This window comes from Pipistrellus kuhlii, unplaced genomic scaffold (genome assembly GCF_014108245.1).
Source record: "Pipistrellus kuhlii isolate mPipKuh1 unplaced genomic scaffold, mPipKuh1.p scaffold_m20_p_6, whole genome shotgun sequence".
Classification (NCBI taxonomy): Eukaryota; Metazoa; Chordata; class Mammalia; order Chiroptera; family Vespertilionidae; genus Pipistrellus; species Pipistrellus kuhlii.
In genome coordinates this window covers 75,535,474-75,552,762 of record NW_023425562.1, presented here as the reverse complement: position 1 = coordinate 75,552,762, position 17,289 = coordinate 75,535,474, and the positions used below count along the sequence as shown (strand labels likewise).

General features: G+C 50.3%; 1 pseudogene; it reads right to left on the bottom strand.

Annotated features, from left to right (window-relative positions):
- Positions 1–12,331: 12,331 nt before the first annotated feature.
- Positions 12,332–12,913, bottom strand: LOC118708161 (annotated as a pseudogene).
- Positions 12,914–17,289: the final 4,376 nt, after the last annotated feature.

Here is a 17,289-nt window from a genome sequence, read left to right as displayed (position 1 = left end):
CTGCTAACTCCCCCGGGGCTGTCCATCACGTTGGGAGTAAACATAGATGCCCTGCATGCCCTGGGCCCCGCCCTCCTCTCCAGCTCCAGCTCCAGCTCCAGCTCCCACCTCTATGTCGCTCACTCCACCCAGCCACACCGGCCTTTGTTCTGCTCTCTCCATGAGCCTAGCCCGTGGCCGTCTCAGAGCCTTCACACGTGTGGTCCCTCTGCAGGGACTGCCCTTCCCATAGAGCACTGCATGGCTGGCTCTTTCCCACCACCTCCCTGGCCACGTCTCCACAGAGTCCACGCCAGCACCTCCGCCACCACCATCTCCCTCCCAACCTGCTTGATCTCACCCACTGAGAAAGCTCTGAAACTGCCCGGTCAGTTTCTCTGCCACTCACGTATGGTCCGTTTCCAGCAGGCGGAGGCTATGCTGGGAGAGACATGGCTCACCCCCAGCACCCAGCACAGGGCCTGGCACCTAGTAGGTGCTCAATCAATACTTGTTGAATGAATGAATGAATGAATGAATGAATGAATGAATGAAAAATGAAGGGAAGCAGAAAGAGGGCCAGGAAGTGGAAAGGCGTCTGTTTTTAACATTGGATGCTGGGCCTCCGAGCACCCCCTCTCTCCCCCTGGGGGCTGGAGAGGGGCCTCCCCGTGCACTATCACAATACGCAGGCAGTGATGCGGAGTGGAAATATCACTCGAGACTCGAGGGCCTTGTTAAAGGCTCCCCTGACACCTGCTTCCATGACTCACGCCTGAAAAGTAAGTTTTCCGACTAATTAGCTCTACCTTCCCAGCCCGGGGAGTGTCAGAGCGATCGGCACTGCCGTCGTGGTAATCACACGTTAGATTTATGAAATGACCTTTTTTTCCCCTCCGAAGCGGCTGTGAGAGACAGGAACGGCTGAAAATGCTAAGTAGAACGTGACACCGAAAGGCATAAAAATGGAGCCCTTTAAAAGTCAAGGGGATGGGAAGCAAATACCGTTTGGGGTGGAGGAGGTGCTGGGACAAGCACAAGGAGGAGACTCCCTCTCAAACCCTCCCTTCCCTCCCCTACCCGCGCCCCCCCCCCCCCCCGCACCTCCCTGAGGACAGAGGCTGAAGCTGGCAGTGCAGGGAGGAGCTGGGGGCGCTGAGGCCCACAGGCCCTGGCATCTTGCAAAGATTCTGGCCGAAGCTGGTGCTGAGGCAGAGGCCCGGGCTTAGGCACCTCTCAGGCCTCCCTTGAGGGTCAGAGGACCTGCCCATGCAGAGTGGGGCTCAAGCGCCCTTGGTCCTGATTAAGAACAGGAGCCTCAGACACCTAACTAGCCACTTCCAGAACCCTGACCAAACGGATGGTGATGATTTTCCACATTTTTCTCATTATGTGAAATCAGATGCAGAAATCGAATTGAATTAGTGTGAGCACTGCACTAGGGAAACAGCAAATTTCCAATTTGTTTTATATTTTAGTAACCAGGTTATCCTCCATCTCTGATTTGGCTCATCGCTTCTGCAAGACTCACAGTGGAGGATTGGGGAGCTGATTTAGCAACACAGATTCTCAGGCCCCACCCCTGAACAGGGCCAGGACTTCCCACCTTGGGCTTGGAATTTTAGGCAGAGCAAAAAAAAACAAAAAAAAAAAAAAACAGTGATCAAGATAACTCATTTTAATGCAGTATTTTTTTTAAATCAAGTTTAATGTCAAAAATCCATGATGAGCAAAATATCAAATTTGTAAATAGAGACAGAATCAGCCTTTGTCATGCCACTGCCTGGTTCTGGTCCAATCCCAACTCCCCTGGCATATCCAGTGACTCAGCACTAATTGGCATCTCCAAAGAGTGCAGGCGGGACTTAGCACCTGTACCCGCAGCTGCTGAGCATGGGCACCCCATCCGCTGAAGGGCATCGGGATGGGCACCAGCACCAGCTCCTGCCCCAGTGAGGGTTTTAGAACTAGCCCCTGTTCCTGGGGGACCCACACAGTGATGGGGAGAGACATGTGACAGGAGACAGTGGTGAGCACGAGGTGGCCCGGCAGAGACCAACAGGCTGCGGGAGGTGCAGAGCAGCCACATTCGAGGGTCAGGGAAGGACCCTCTGAGAAGGTGACGCTGAAAAGTGATCCGAGCAGAGAGAGCAGCCAGTGCAAAGGCCCAGAGGTAGGGAAGACCCGGACATTTCTCCGGCTGCCCAGGGGCACGTGGGCACGGGAGCATGCCCCTGCTGGGGGCACCCTTCCTCCCAGGAGAGAACCCAGACGTGCCAAGTAGACATCCCTGAATAAACGTTTCTAGAGATTTTACCCTAAAACGTGCTATCAAAGCAACTGGGAGAAAACAGACCCCACAGAACTGGATTCGGTCCCTGCCCCCGAGGGGCCGGTTACACGATGGAGAAGACACGGAGTAATGTCCTTCTGCACATGTGTAATGACGGGGTACACTCACCTCCTCCCCTGGGGCAGCCTCCGCGTTCTTACTGGGATTGCTGCCGAGCCTCCCCCCGGGTCCCTCTGCTCTTGCCCCCTCTCTGTCCATTCTTGCACAACAGCAGGGGGCCCTGCTGGAACCCAAGTCAACTCCTGCTCAGTCTCCACTCACGGCAAAAAAAAAAGCTGGTGACATCCATGCAGTCAGAGCCAGAATCTCCTTCGGCCCCACCCCCCTTCCCTGGGCTCCTTGCCTCTCCCTCCTCTCTGCTTCAGACACACCAGCCCCCTGTCTTCAGGGAACAGACAAGCGCAGCAGCACCTCAGGGCCTTTGCACGTGCTGTTTGCTCCGGCCAGAAGACTCTTCCCTAAGGAATTCCCTCGTCACTAGCTTCACCTCCTCATTCGGTCTCTGCTCAAAAGACACTTCAACAGAAAGGCCTTATCTGGCCTCCTCCCTGCAGCCCAGCACAAAAGATCACTCTCCCAGCACGCCCCAGCCTGTTCCCCAGGCCTCCTATTTTCTGTGTTCTGATGCTTTGATATCTGTGGCCTAGCAGACCCTGAAGAGCCTGCCCCTCCCGGAGTTAGCCAATTCCTAGAGACAGTAGCAGCATGCTGCTCAAATACAAACCAGTCCACGCAGACTCCAGACCCCACCCCCTCCTTTCTCAGGCCCTCGTTCTGCACGCCACCATCCACCTGCCTGTCACCCAGGGCCAGGTACCCCTAGGGCAGAGGTGGAGAACACCCAGCCATATAAGGCCCACAATATCGTTTGGTCTGGCCCTGCCAAGGCAACCACAGGAAGACTAGAAATTCAATAAACCTAGGAGCTTTTTTCATAGCAACAGAAGTCTCTATTAAGTGAATGGTACTAAGTGAGTGATGCTGTTCATACCCAATGGCCCTTGGCTGGAAAAAGCTTCCCCACCCCTGCCCTAGGGGACAGCCTCCCACACTGCAGAGCCACTGAAGCCTTTCAAACTAGCCAGTCCTGAGACTGCTTCCCTGCCTTGTCCGTTCCTTCCCTCAAAAACCACAGCAAAGGCTTGTGCCCGCTGTTCCCCCATCTCTCCTCAGACCCTCCCCGGCGCTTCCCCAGGGGCCCCCATGGTGTGGCCTGCCCCCTCCTCTTGGGATCTGTGAGAATAAAAAATGTCTTTTCAATGGAAGTCATCTCCTGTTCTACTGGCCTTGCCACCTGAATAATAATAAAATTTATATTTTAAAACACCAGCCCCCTTCACCCTGCATTGTCCTTCTCTAAAACCTGTATTATCCCCCAACACAGTATGTATTTATTTGCCCATGGTCATTCTTTGTCCACTAGATGGCCAGCCCCATGGGGGGAGGGGAAAATACAGTAGTATCCCCAGTCTCTGATAACACCTGGCACATAGTAGGTGCTTAGTAAATACTTGCTGCATAAATGAATTCCTGAGTCCCTTACTTCTGGACAGAGTCCCATAAAACACACGAACACATCAGCAATATTTGTTCACCTAGCTCATGGCGTGAATCCTATTACCATCCATTCCTATTTGCTGACACCACAATTTTGATGGGCAAACGACCCACCCCACAGAGTCACCCAATGATTTCTGTTTGGAGACAGCCTCTATCCTGTGAGTTTAGTCCTCCGTTAATTCCTGTATTTTGAGTTAAATGTATGGAAAGATACTATAGGACTTTGTTTTGAAACCATAAACCAGAGCCTGAAAGATTTTCATTTTCTTTTCTGGAAAGAACATGCTGCTTACCCAAATGACCTATAAAAGTCCAAATAAATAAGTTTGTTGAAATAAATTTAAAGCTGCAACTGGCCTTGTTTAAAACAAAAAATAAATAAATAAATAACCAACAACAGGGGGAAGAGTAACGGGATGGGACTATATTACTTGGTAGCTATTGGTATTCCATCATGTTTATTATTACATATGCATGGAACCCAAAAAACAAGTACTTAGAATCATTCTCTATGTGACAGATGGACCTAATAGGTGGCCAAAATCACTGCTAAATGGACAGAGCTATTTCTCCACAAAGTCCATGAGGAGGGAAATGACTCCTCTCTTCAGAGCTCGGGGCTCTTTGCAGCTGACATAAAAAGTATTCCGCAGTTCCAGTCAGCCCAGGTATCTGGGACGGGGAGGGGAGGGGAGGGGAGGGGAGGGAGCTGCGGGAAGGAAGCAATCCCTTTATTCTGCCGGCTCTTTCTTATGCCTTCGGGGCTGGGTCTGAATGAGAAGCCCAGCAAGGATCCTGTGGACGTCAGCACCCAGACACCTCCGACAGCATGTGGGTCCTGAGGCTGATGGCGGCCCTCTCGCCAACCAGCACCCTGGTCTTTGGAGCAGGCAGTCCGTGTCATTTTCCTCATCTGAATCATCCCAAATAGGCACGTCCTATTCTGTGAGTGTGACAACCTGGAGAGGCAGGCAGGGTCCCGAACCAGCAGAATGATCTTGGGCTTTGGAGCCAAAGAATCTCAAGTTCAATCCTCTGACAAGCCACTGCCTTGGCGTGTGTCTCCGAGCAAGTCACTGAACCTCGTGTTCACCCCCTATGAGGATTAAGTGAAATAAAGAATTTAAAGCACCGAGAACTGGCCCATAGTAAGTGCTCAATAAATAGTAGCTACTATTACTATTATTTTTCACTAGAGGCCTGGTACACGTAATTGTGCATGGGGGGCAGGGGGTCGTCCCTAAACCAGCCTGCATCCTCTCCAATCTGGGATCCCTCTCACAATCCAGGGCTGCTGGCTCCCAACTGCTCACCTGCCTGCCTTCCTGATTGCCCCTAACTGCTTCTGCCTGCCAGGCTGATCACCCCCTAACCACTCCCAGGTCAACCTGATTGATGCCTAACTGCGCCCCTACCAACCTATTTGCCCCAACTTCCCTCCTCTGCCAGCCTGGTCACCCCTAACTGCCCTCCCTTGCAGGCCTGGTCCTTCCCAACTGCCCTCCCCTGCTGGCCATCTTGTGGTGGCCATCTTGTGTCCACATGGGGGCAGGATCTTTGACCATATGGGGGCAGCCATCTTGTGTGTTGGAGTGATGGTCAATTTGCATATTACTCTTTTATTAGATAGGCTTATTCTCCCCTTTTCCCCTACCCTCCCCCCCCCATTCCCCACCAAACTCATCTAGCAGCAGCGAATAGGGTTTGACAAATTACTAGCACACAGGAGACCATGAGAGCACGGTCTGGCCTGATTTTGTGCAGCATTTCCAGGGACTTTCACACATTTCTCATTTGCCTGCACAGCGGCGGCTGCTGATTGCAAGTGAGTTTTCACACTTTGCTACGACAGACTTGGCAGAACCACAATCTGGAGATCTTCTCATTAGCAGGTGGGTAATGAGCTTGGGGGAACGGCATCCTGGGGCAGTTCCTCTGGGATCTGGATTTTTTTACCCCTCCTCCCTCACCCCCCCCCCCCCGTGGCCAGCCTGTACTCCCCCCCCTGGACCTACGGCTCTGGCTTCCACTAGCTGGGTGGCCCTGGGCTAATCACCGAACTTCTCTGAACACTGCCTTCCTCATCCGGAAATAAGGGGTAATGGTCACGCCTTCCTCCAGGGGCTGAGTGAGGACGGGGAGGGGACCAAATGAGATGAGGCAGTGCCTGGCAGAGAGGAGATAGATATTTGGTAATAGTTCCTTCCTAAAGCCACTCTGTAAAAATTAAAATGGACGTTGTATCAGGCAGGATTATTATGATTCCAACTAGCAGAAAACCCAACTCAAACTGCCTCTGGGAGGGTGGGAGGGGAGCATGTGGTGGTGGAGCAGAGTTTGGAGAGAGGACATTCCTAGGCTCACGTAACTGAAAAGTCCCCAGGCCATGCCAGCTTCAATGTCACCAGGTGCAGCTCAATGTCACCAGGAGGCCCTTCCCTCCTTCTTACAATCTCCATCTTGTCGGCTTCCCTCCTGTTCCACCTGCCAGCTCAGGACTCTCCCTTCATGGTGACAACACGGCTTCAGCAGCCCAGCCGCGCATCTTCTCAAGTTCAGGTCCAACAGGAAAGAGCAAGATACCTTTCGATTAGCTCCTGCCAGAAGTTCTGAGATTCGCTCTGACTGGAATAGCGCAGACCATGTGTCCACCCGATCGGTGAGGTCATGAGGAGCCAATGGGCTTGCTATACCATGGGGACATGCTATACCTTGGGGTTTGAGAGAGAGGGAAGCATGTAAGCAGGCAGAGCCAGCAGTGTCCCTCTAGCGCCCCCTACTGAGAAACCCTAATACTGCACTCAGGGCAAAGGAGAGATGCTTAGTAAGGAACTCTGTCCATTATGGCTAGAGTAGGTATCAGAGAGGCAATGAATTGGTAATCGGCATACATCCCAAGGCCTGCAGCTGGGGAGGCATCTTCCGGAAGGAGCTTTGGTCAGAGAGAAAGCACCGCTGCACCCAGAGCAGGAAGGAAACAGTTAATAAATCCCCCTCCCTCTCCCTCCCCCCAGTCTTCTGGCAGTGCCCGCCTTTGCAAACCCAGCCAGAAGCCAGGAGGCAGAACCCCGCTGCCCGAGTGATGCAGGCCCTAACAGTCAGCCTTCCTGGGCCGAAATGGGTCTGGGAATGCCCAGCTCAGCGGCACTGGCACTATCCCCATTTTACAGTTAGGATAAGGAGCTTGCCACGGCAACACATAGACCTGGCTCTGCCCAGCCGAACACCCAGCCCTGGAGCCTTCCTCTGGGACAGTGGTTGGCAAACTCATTAGTCAGCAGAGCCAAATATCAACAGTACAACGATTGACATTTTTTTGGAGAGCCAAATTTTTAAAACTTAAACTTCTTCTAATGTCACTTCTTCAAAATAGACTCACCCAGGCTGAGGCAGTTTGTGGAAGAGCCACACTCAAGGGGCCAAAGAGCCGCATGTGGTTCGAGAGCCGCGGTTTGCCGACCACTGGTCTGTGAGCAGCAGCAAGAGGGAGCAGGGCCATTGGGGAGCCAAAACAGAAAAAGAAGCATTCCTAGGAGCTCACATGGCAATGCGGTCCCTCCTAGCAATTTCAGTAAACCTGCCTCTACTTGCTCAGGAGAGGGAGAGAAAAATAATCACTTCAATCTCTTTCCAGCAGGCGGACCAGCAAGAGTTCTCCCTTCTCCTGGACTCCCTTCCATTTGCACGTTGACCCAGGCTGCTGTGAGGTGAAAAGTAAGTGAAAATAAAGGAGGAAAGCGGAAGAGAGAATAATGCAAAATGCAATCACACTGCACCAAGCGGGAGGGATGAGAAATCAGTAACCGGAGCCTGTGACATGTGCTGCCTGCCAGTGGCGTGTGTGGATTTTAGGGAAATATATACAGGGTGCCCTCCCCCCAAATGTATACACACTTTGAATAATTAAAAAGGCAGAATAAAAACTATAGCCCTACAGGTTATGTATTGTTACAAGAAAGACAAAGGTTCTTAAATGAAACTCTCTGTAGCCTGAAAATTATTTTAAAAAGAAATAAAGAGGTTTCCTTCATACAAAAAATAAATAAATAAAATTTTAAAAAATAAAAATAAAAAGGCAGAATACATTTCATTTTCAAACTGTAACAGACTCCACAGCTATCAGCTGTTAAAGTGTGTATGCATTTTGGAGGGACACCCAGTATTCACAACTGGCTTGCCCTGCAAACCTGGATCCTGGACCATCCAGTGGAAAGTGGGGATGTTTGCCTCAGGAATACAAATGTGCTTTTTGTGGATCACACTGTCTCCTTGTTGGGGCCGCTGGTTTACAGTAGCTGGTTTGCAGTGAGCCTGAGCGTGCTCTCAACCCTTGCTACTCAAACTGTGGTCCATGAGCCGGTAGCACCCACGCCCCTGGGAGGCCTTAGAAGTACAGACTCTGTATCAGATTGCAATAGAAGCCTATTATACTGAAATACAGCTGTAGCCCTGACCGGTTTGGCTCAGTGAATAGACCGTTGGCCTGCGGACTCAAGGGTCCCAGGTTCGATTCCGGTCAAGGGCATGTACCTTGGTTGTGGGCACATCCCCAGGAGGAGGTGTGCAGGAGGCAGCTGATCGATGTTTCTCTCTCATCGATGTTTCTAACTTTCTATCCCTCTCTCTTCTTCTCTGTGAAAAATCAATAAAATATATTTTAAAAATAAAATACAGCTTTATCAAAATAGTTTTAAAACAAGTAAATTGTTCAGTAATAAACAAGTTTCTTTACTAACCCCATTAATTAACAAGATATAGCCATGGTTCTAATAATGACCATAATTTGGAGATATTTCTGAGCATAAACAATATTTCAAGATATCTTCATATGTATTCAGCAGTTGTAATGTAACATAAAAATATTGGGATTTTATTGGTAACTAGAGGCCTGGTGTATGACATTCATGCACTGAGGGCTGGGGCCCTCGCCTCACTGTCCGGGACTCCTCAGGCGATGTCCGACTGCCGGCTCAGGCCTAAGCCAGCAGTCAGACATCCCCCAAGGGGTCCTTAGCACTGCCAGGAGGTGGGAGAGGCTCCCGCCACTGCCGCTGCCCTCTGGCTGAGTGGCATTCCTGCTGTAGGAGTGCACTGACCACCAAGGGGCAGCTCCTGCATTGAGCATCTGCCCCCTGGTGGTCAGTGCACATCATAGCGACCACTGGTCGTTCCACTGTTGGGTCAATTTGCATATTAGCCTTTGATTATATAGGACTAGAGCCCCAGTGCATGAAATCCGTGCACAGGGGGAGGGGTCCCCTTAGCCCAGCCTGCACCCTCTCCAATCCAGGATCTCTCAGGATCTGGCCTAAACCAGCAGTTGGACATTCCTCTCACAATCCAGGAATACTGGCTCCTAACTGCTCACCTGCCTGCCTGCCTGATCCCCCCCTAACTGCCACCCTGCTGGCCTGGTCACCCCTTACTGCCCCCCTGCCAACCTGGTCACCCCCAACTGCCCCTGCCAGCCTGGTCATTCCTCACTGCACCCCCCTGCTGACATGGTCACCCCCATCTGCCCCCCTGCGGACCTGGTCATCCCACACAGCCTGCTGCTCACCCCCATCTGCCCCCCTGCGGACCTGGTCATCCCACACAGCCTGCTGCTCAGTCATTTGGTCACCCCTCACTAACCCCCCTGCTGGCCTGATCACCCCATGCAATCATCTATTTGGTTGCAATGGTCACATAGGCTTTTATTATTATAGATAGGCAATGGTATAGGGAAGGAAAATATTCTTTTTACTTCTGCCCTCAGTTCTCAGCTCAACTCTAACAAAATAGAGTAACAAGAGAACAGCATAAAGTTTATTTAATAAAAATTGTATGTGCCTGAACCGGTTTGGCTCAGTAAATAGAGCATCGGCCTGCAGACTGGAAGGTCCTGGGTTCGATTCCAGTCAAGGGCATGTACCTTGGTTGTGGGCACATCCCCAGTGGGGGCTGTGCAGGAGACAACTGGTGGATGTTTCTCTCTCATTGATGTTTCTAGTTCTCTATTCCTCTCCCTTCCTCTCTGTAAAAAATCAATAAAATATGTTTTTTTAAAAAATTGTATGTGCCATAGAACTTCCTAGGGAGATAAAGACCCAAGGTGGAGACCATACCTAATATCCTAGGTTGAACAAAGGGTAGCAATGATGAAAAACTCACTAAATATACGGGGAGACTGGAGGAAGATGCGTTCTTTTCTAAGTCTCTTTGTACAGATTTTTCTTTGCCTCAACTCCACGTCTCTGGGGATAAGGATGTTTCTTTCTCCCTGGTACAAGGTGGGGGGGTTAGAGGGCGGGCACTTTGCACATGGGAGATTGTACCCAGCCCAAAGAATCCCTTCATTGCCACCACACATTGTGTGCTGAGTCACTAACATTTTAAAACCTGGAGCTTTGACATAAAAATCTAGATTCCAGGCTTCCTGGCAGCACCGGCCTGCATTCCCGCCGAGCAGCCGATGAACGGCTGTCCCTTTAAGTGGCCCTATGCCGTCCTGTGCCCATGACTTAGAGTCTGCACCAGCAGCAGGCCAGCTCATCCCTGTTTGACCTCCAGCTGAAGTGTTCGGTGTAATGCTTCTTATAATAGAAAGCTTTCTCTGTACTTGAGATGCTTACCCAAAGTGGGGGAAAGAATATTACAAAAGAGCACACGTATTTGTCACACCCTCATCCCTTTCCCCCTCGTTTCTGTTGCCTGTGGGACTCCTGACACATAGAATAGTGGCAAAGCAAGGAGGCAGATGTTTGCACATAAATAAGCTTTGCAGTCCCCTGCCTCATAACAGGTGCTACATAAATTGTTATTAATTTCCCTCCTTTGGAGCGCATATGCACTCGGATAGTTTCATGTGCCAGAAGCTGGCACTCAGATACTCATGCTCTCCAGCTAATAGCCTGGGCAGCGAGGAGTTCAATCTGAATTGCAATGGTCTGGAGGCCGCAGAGAACTGCTGTCTGTTCCTTGTCCTTCACCCCCACCTACTGGTCCTTCCCAGAACTACATCCTGGGTCAAGTCAGCTCTCCCCGCTGACCCTGCTAATGAAGTATCCAGGTTTATCAAGTTCCATAAGGGAGGTAATTATCCTAACATATCTATTTATCTGGAAGACGTTCTTGTGAGAGGGACCCTCTGTATTTCCCGTGTTCTTCTGGACCTTTCCATACTGGCCAGGGGAGAGTGTTCAGGCTGTCTCTAACATCTGGTCCATATCATACGTAGGTGCCACAATTATCTTATGGCTTCAACCTCAGATTAGAAGTCAGTCCCAAAGCTTGGGTAATGGAAGCATGAGAGGGCTATATCTTCCCCCCGGATCTGCACGTGCCTGGCTACGTGCTATTCTTCAGTCCTCAAACTCCAATAGCCCTTCCTTGGCCATCCTTTTTTAAGAGGCCATCAGCTGCCTCCCCACTCGGTCCCTCTCGTCACATTACCAGGACTGATCTCCTTCATAGCTAATATTATTTATCGCTTATGGATTTCCTACCTGTCCACCACCTGTGGATCCCAACACAAGGCAAGGGTCCTTCTATTTTGGCAGGATTTGACCCTCACTACCACCCCTTGGCACTAGTATTACTGGTATAAACACCCTTTTTGGTGTTAAGGCACTAGGTCTTTATCCCAACAATTCCATGTCTAGCAAATTAACCTCCACAAATAAATAGGCATGTGTACCAGGATGTTCATCACAGCATCCACAGATTCATATTCGTCGTAGAAAATAGACTAGAAATTAGTTTGGGGTCCTTATCCCGGCATCCACAGACTTCCAGAAGTATCCATGGCTTGGCCTGCATTTCCACATGATTGGTTTCCCTGTATTCCTATGTAATTTACTTCATGCGTGTGAAAACTCTTTTTCCTGAGAAGTCCGTAGATTCCAGCAGACTGCCAACGGGAACTCTAAGACAGAAGAAAGAAGAAGAAGATGATGAACCCTTTCGTGAAAAGAGTGGTTAATTGATCATGGTACATGTACACAGTGGAATTCTAACTGAGCTGTTAAAAAGGGATGGGTTTGTGTACATGTACTGATCTAGAACAACCTCAAAGTAAACCGCGAAGTGGAAACAGCCAGGTGTGGGGCGGTGCGGAGAGCAAGCTCACCTGTGTGTCGGAGAAAAGGAGGTGCTTCGACCTCTTTGCGGGTGCACACAGACCCTCTCAGGAAGGAGACACAAAGGCCGGTCACCAGGGCTGCTCGGGGTCAGGGAACTGGGTGCTCAGGTTCTGGTGGGGAAGATGCTCCATTTTTACTCTTTTTGTGTTATTTAGATCATTTAAAAGCATGGACAAACATCTTCTTTTAAGTCCAAGTTGGAAAGCTTAAATAAACCTGAAGCATAATCCTTAAAGCAACAACATTTGGCAGAGTCTCATTACATTTAGTTGAGGAAAGGATAAGTACATGCATGATAAAGTGACAACATACTTACTTTTTATTCTTTTATTTTTATGGATTTTTAATGACAGAAACAAAAAATACCTAAAACCGCAGCTTCTGGAAGAACCATTTGTTCTTGCTGGTCCTGTACCTCTCTTCAAACTTGCCTTTGGCTGCTGTCAGGCCTTGTGTTTTAGAGCAGGGTTTCTCCCTACTCGGCCTCTCATCACATTACCAGGACTGATCTCCTTCATAGCTAATATTATTTATCGCTTATGGATTTCCTACCTGTCCGCCACCTGTGGATCCCAACCCAAGGCAAGGGTCCTTCTATTTTGGCAGGATTTGACCCAAGGAGATGGCCACAAAGCACCTTGTGGACATGAGGTGATTGTAGTTACAAACTTTCACAAAAGACTTGATCTTTGACCTCTTGCCAATTTTCTTCTTGCCCACGGCAGCAGTCACTTTTTGGGGGGGTGGGTGTAGCTGTCAATTCCAGCTACCAGAGCGCGGCTGTAGGGGCGGTCCCAGGTGCCCTCGTCAATGTTCTTCACAATGACGGCTTTGCATCCGGAGTAGCATCCTCCCAGGACCAGCCCCACCTTCCTGGGTTTCATAAACTTGCCCATTCCTAGAGCAGAAAAGAAAAGCAACATACTTTTTTAAAATGGTATCTAAGATCAAGCTCACAGTCCACCTGCTCAGAATCACTTCCCAGACAAGGGCCCTCGGTGACACCAGGAAGCCTGGTGGACTGAGAGGTCCCAGCTCTCTGTGCTCCCGATTGACCGCACTGTGGGGTCCACCACGCACACCGTTCTTCCTATCACCCTGGAACCTTCATTTTGCCTTGGAGAATCCCTAAATGGCTAGACTTCAAATTATTTAAAAGTTATCGTGCTTTAAAAAAAAACTTTAATTATGGTAAAACACACACACTACATTTATCAAATGAGCCACTTTTATGGGTACAGTTCAGCAGTGTGAAGCACATTCACATCATTGTTCAGTAGATCTCCAGGACCTTTTCATCTTGCAAAACTGAAACTATATTCACTGAAAAATTCCCCACGTCCCCTCCCCCCAGCCCCTGACAGCCTCCACTCAGCCTTCTGTTTCCATGGTTGGACCACTCCAGATGCCTCATTTTAACACCTCTGACACTTGCTATAGGGCACATCTGCCAACCTCTGCCTCCGTTTATCTCTAAGGGAGTGATGATAACATGCTCACCTCTTAATGTTGTGTGAAAACAAAATGCCTGTTATAAAGCTGTTAGAACAATGCCTGTTTCACAGGAAGTGCAGCATAAAGAATTTTCTTTTTCTTTAAATCTTTATTGATTTCAGAGAGAAAGGGAGAGGGAGAGATAGAAACATCAGTGATGAGAGAGAATAGATCAGTTGCCTCCTGCACAACCCCTTCTGGGGATCGAGCCCGAAACCTGGGCATGTGCCCTTGACTGGAATCGAACCCGGGACTCTTCAGTCCACAGGCTGACACTCTGTCCACTGAGCCAAACCAGGTAGGGCTAAAAAGTTTATTTTGCTGTGGTGGTTGAGATGTACTTATTTTCATATATATTAGGGAAAAACTAAACCAGTACAGAAAATTGGCGATGTAATGAGCATCATCGCTGAAAACGAGACTAAAGTAAGTTCTTTTTTATTTTTAAAAGTTGATTGAAAGAATGTTATATTTAAAAATATTTGTGTACATAATGACAAGCTTTTTAAAAGGGATCTAGCGCCCCCTCCTGGTAGTGGAACATAGCTGTCAAGCTGATCCTGCTGAAGCTGCAAATCAGAAAGGCTGATGGTGTCAGCTTTCGTCAGAGACTGAAGGCCAGACGCTCCCAGGGCCAACCCCAGAAATGTGGCCTTACGGTGTTGAAGTGACTTCCCATAAGCCCACTCACCTCGCCGCTGTTTTTCAATGTTAATGAAGGGCTCAAATATGACCCAGGTGAAGGGTGACCCAGACTCCCAGCAACCTGTACCCTATCCAGGGCCCCTCTCTGGTTTCCCAGAATGCCACTGCCCTGGGCAGCCTGGGGATGTCTGCAGGCTTGAGGAAGCCCAGGGGAAAGCCTACCAGGAGGTCTTCAGGGGGGTCCATCCCCCACCCCCCGGTGAGGCATACCAGAAGGAAGGACTCACCTTGTTGCATTCATGCCCTCTAGACATAACAACATTTTGTCCTTGGTGGGTCCATAGAACAAATTGCTCACCGTGCCCCGCACCCCACCCTCCAAACATCCTTTGACCCTGACCTTATTCTGTCTCTTCACCTCCTTCCCCAACTCCAGCCACACTGGTCTCTGCCCTCAGATGCACTGAGCTTGTTCCTATCTCAGAGCTGGTCCCTCTACCAGATTTTCTCAGGGCCCGACTACCTGGTGCCAAGTCCTCCTGATGGCCCTGCTAACATCAGACCCAAGCTGGCTGTTCCCTAACTCTCTGCCACATTCTCAATAGTGCAATTCATGTCTATCTTTTCTTACCTATTTATTATCTATTTTTTCACCAATGGTGAGCTTCAAGGACACAGGTGCCTATCCGTCTGGCTCACTCAACATCTCCAGCCCCTTTTCAGTGGCCAATAAATATTGGTTGAATGAACGAACAAAAACATCATCCCCACTTTACACACAAGGAAACTCAGAAGTGGAGTTAGAAGTGTCCCTGAAGGTCATGCCTTGGACCTATGCTACCCTGCCCGGGACTGGTACACCCACACCCAATACCCACACCCAGTATGGTTCTGGTATCCCCAGTGAAGTTGCCTTTTTTTTTTTTTTTGTGGAGGGGAGGTCATCTCTGACTCTGGTGACATTACATGGGGGAAGATTTAGTCACTGAGTTGGCTCATGGGCAGCTTCATGGTGCAATCCCTTGGCCCATGACTCATCCCCAATGACATTTTCAAAGAATGTGGAGACACAGTATCAATGGAACTTTTCACTCACAAGGAAGAGTAATGGGTTACTCATTCCCTCGGCCACCACACTGGCCAGTGACCTGCCTCTGAGAGCTCTGGACAAAAGGCGCCCCTTATGCATACTCAAAATTCAGACGCATCATGACGATCTTTTTAAGGGTCATCAACAGTTCCAAACACTTATTCAGACCATAAGATGGTTGCCAGAGTGATTAAATCAATCACTTGATAAATATTTATTGAGCATTTACTGTGTTCTAGGCACTAGGAAACAGCAGGCAACAACAACACAGACACGAGTCCCCGCCCTCCTAGAGTGGATGTTCTAGTGATGGAGACAGAGAGTAAACAAATAAACAAGGAAAACGGTGTGTCAGGAGGTGGCACACCATGGAGAAGAACAAAGCACAGAAGAAGCCTGAGAGGACAGGCGATTTTAAATTTTAATTTATTTAAATGAAGTCATTAGGGAAGGACTTCCTAAGGAGCGACATACGGGCAAAGCAGCAGGAATAGCCTATGCAAAGGCCCTGAGGCACACGTTCAGGTGTTGAAGACTCAACAGTGAGGCAGGGTAGAGCGAGGAGGGGGCGAAGTGAGCGCGGGAGCATCGAAGACTGGGTGTGGAAGTCAGAGGGCAGGTGGCAGTCCCCTGCTCACTGTGGTTGTTGGTCTGAGTGAGACAGAGCCGGGGAGGGTTTTGAGCATGGATGTTAACAGATTCCCTCCAGCTGCCTGCCGTGGGATAGCAGATGGAGGTGGGCCCGGGAGCAGCAAGAAGAGCAGGATGAGACGGTTCATTCTAGAAGCCCAAGAGGAGGCGGTGAGACATGGGCCCACTCTGGATGTATTTTGAGGGCAGAGCCAACAGGGTCTGATGACAGATGGGATGTGGGGATAAGAGGGCAGGAGGAGGCAACCATGACGCTACAAGAGCCAAGGACACGGGAGGAAGGGGGGTTGGGGAAGGAGGGCAGGGGAAGACCAGTGTCACAGAGAAAACTTTGGGTTTGTACAGACCAAAACGACCCCAAAATAATCCCTTGGAACAAACCCAAACTCAGTCCATTGCCAGGGTCACTGCTCAGGTCACACAATTTGCAAGCAGCAGAGAACACGGTCCAACGGGTGTGCAAACTCCTGCTGGAGTAAGATGGGAGGTAAAGCGGCTGCAGGAGACTAGGGAAGGCTGAGAGCTGGGCACCAGGGCCTCCTGCCCGAGCCCTCTCTCCCCACACAGCACCAGGACCCACGCTCAAGGCCCCTCCATGGATCAGCTCCCCCTTCTGGGGATCAATCATACAGCCACAAAGTGGTGCCTTCTAAGCTTCAGCTTCTAATGAGCCCCCAGCCCCCAGGGAAGGATCTCAGTGACGAGGGAGGTGGGAAGAAAACGGACAAAGCCCCTGAAACAGCCCCTGACAGCCTTCTCTCAGCCAGATGGCAGCCGCCCTGATGGTGTGTCTCTCGCTCTGCCCAGCGCTGGCCTTGGAGCTGACTAGCGATCCTGCTCGCGGCGCCTGGAGACAAACGGGAAACGGCTCAGGTTGCCCCTGCTCCTGCGACAGCAGGCACAGCTTCTGGGTGGTTTGATCCATCAGGAGGGCCCAGTGCCAAGCGAAGTGAGACCCTCCGCGGCCGTCGTCAGCTGCCAGCTTTTCCCGCCTGGGGCCCGAATGAATGACAGCGGCAGATGTGGCCCGGTGGACCCCGTGACGTGGGACCGAGAAGCCTGGAGAAGACAGGGTCCTGTTGTCAGGGGTCTCAGGGCGGGACTAACCTGGAGGCCTGTGGGGGCATTCAATCTCAGGGACCAAGGAAGACATGCCACCTGGGAGCGGGAGGGTGAACGCGGACAAAGTGAGCGGAGCTGGAATTCGGGGTCAGAGTGGCTGTATTTGTGTGGTGGATCTTTTGTTTCTGCCTGCCTGGCATCTGCCTCCACTTCTGGCCACAGACAGTGGGTTTTCACTTGGAGAACTGTATTAATCCTATCACTTTATTAGGTATTTCTGATGCTTTGACAGGGAGGACTGCCCCTTCCTGAATTCGTCAGTTCCTGGAGAT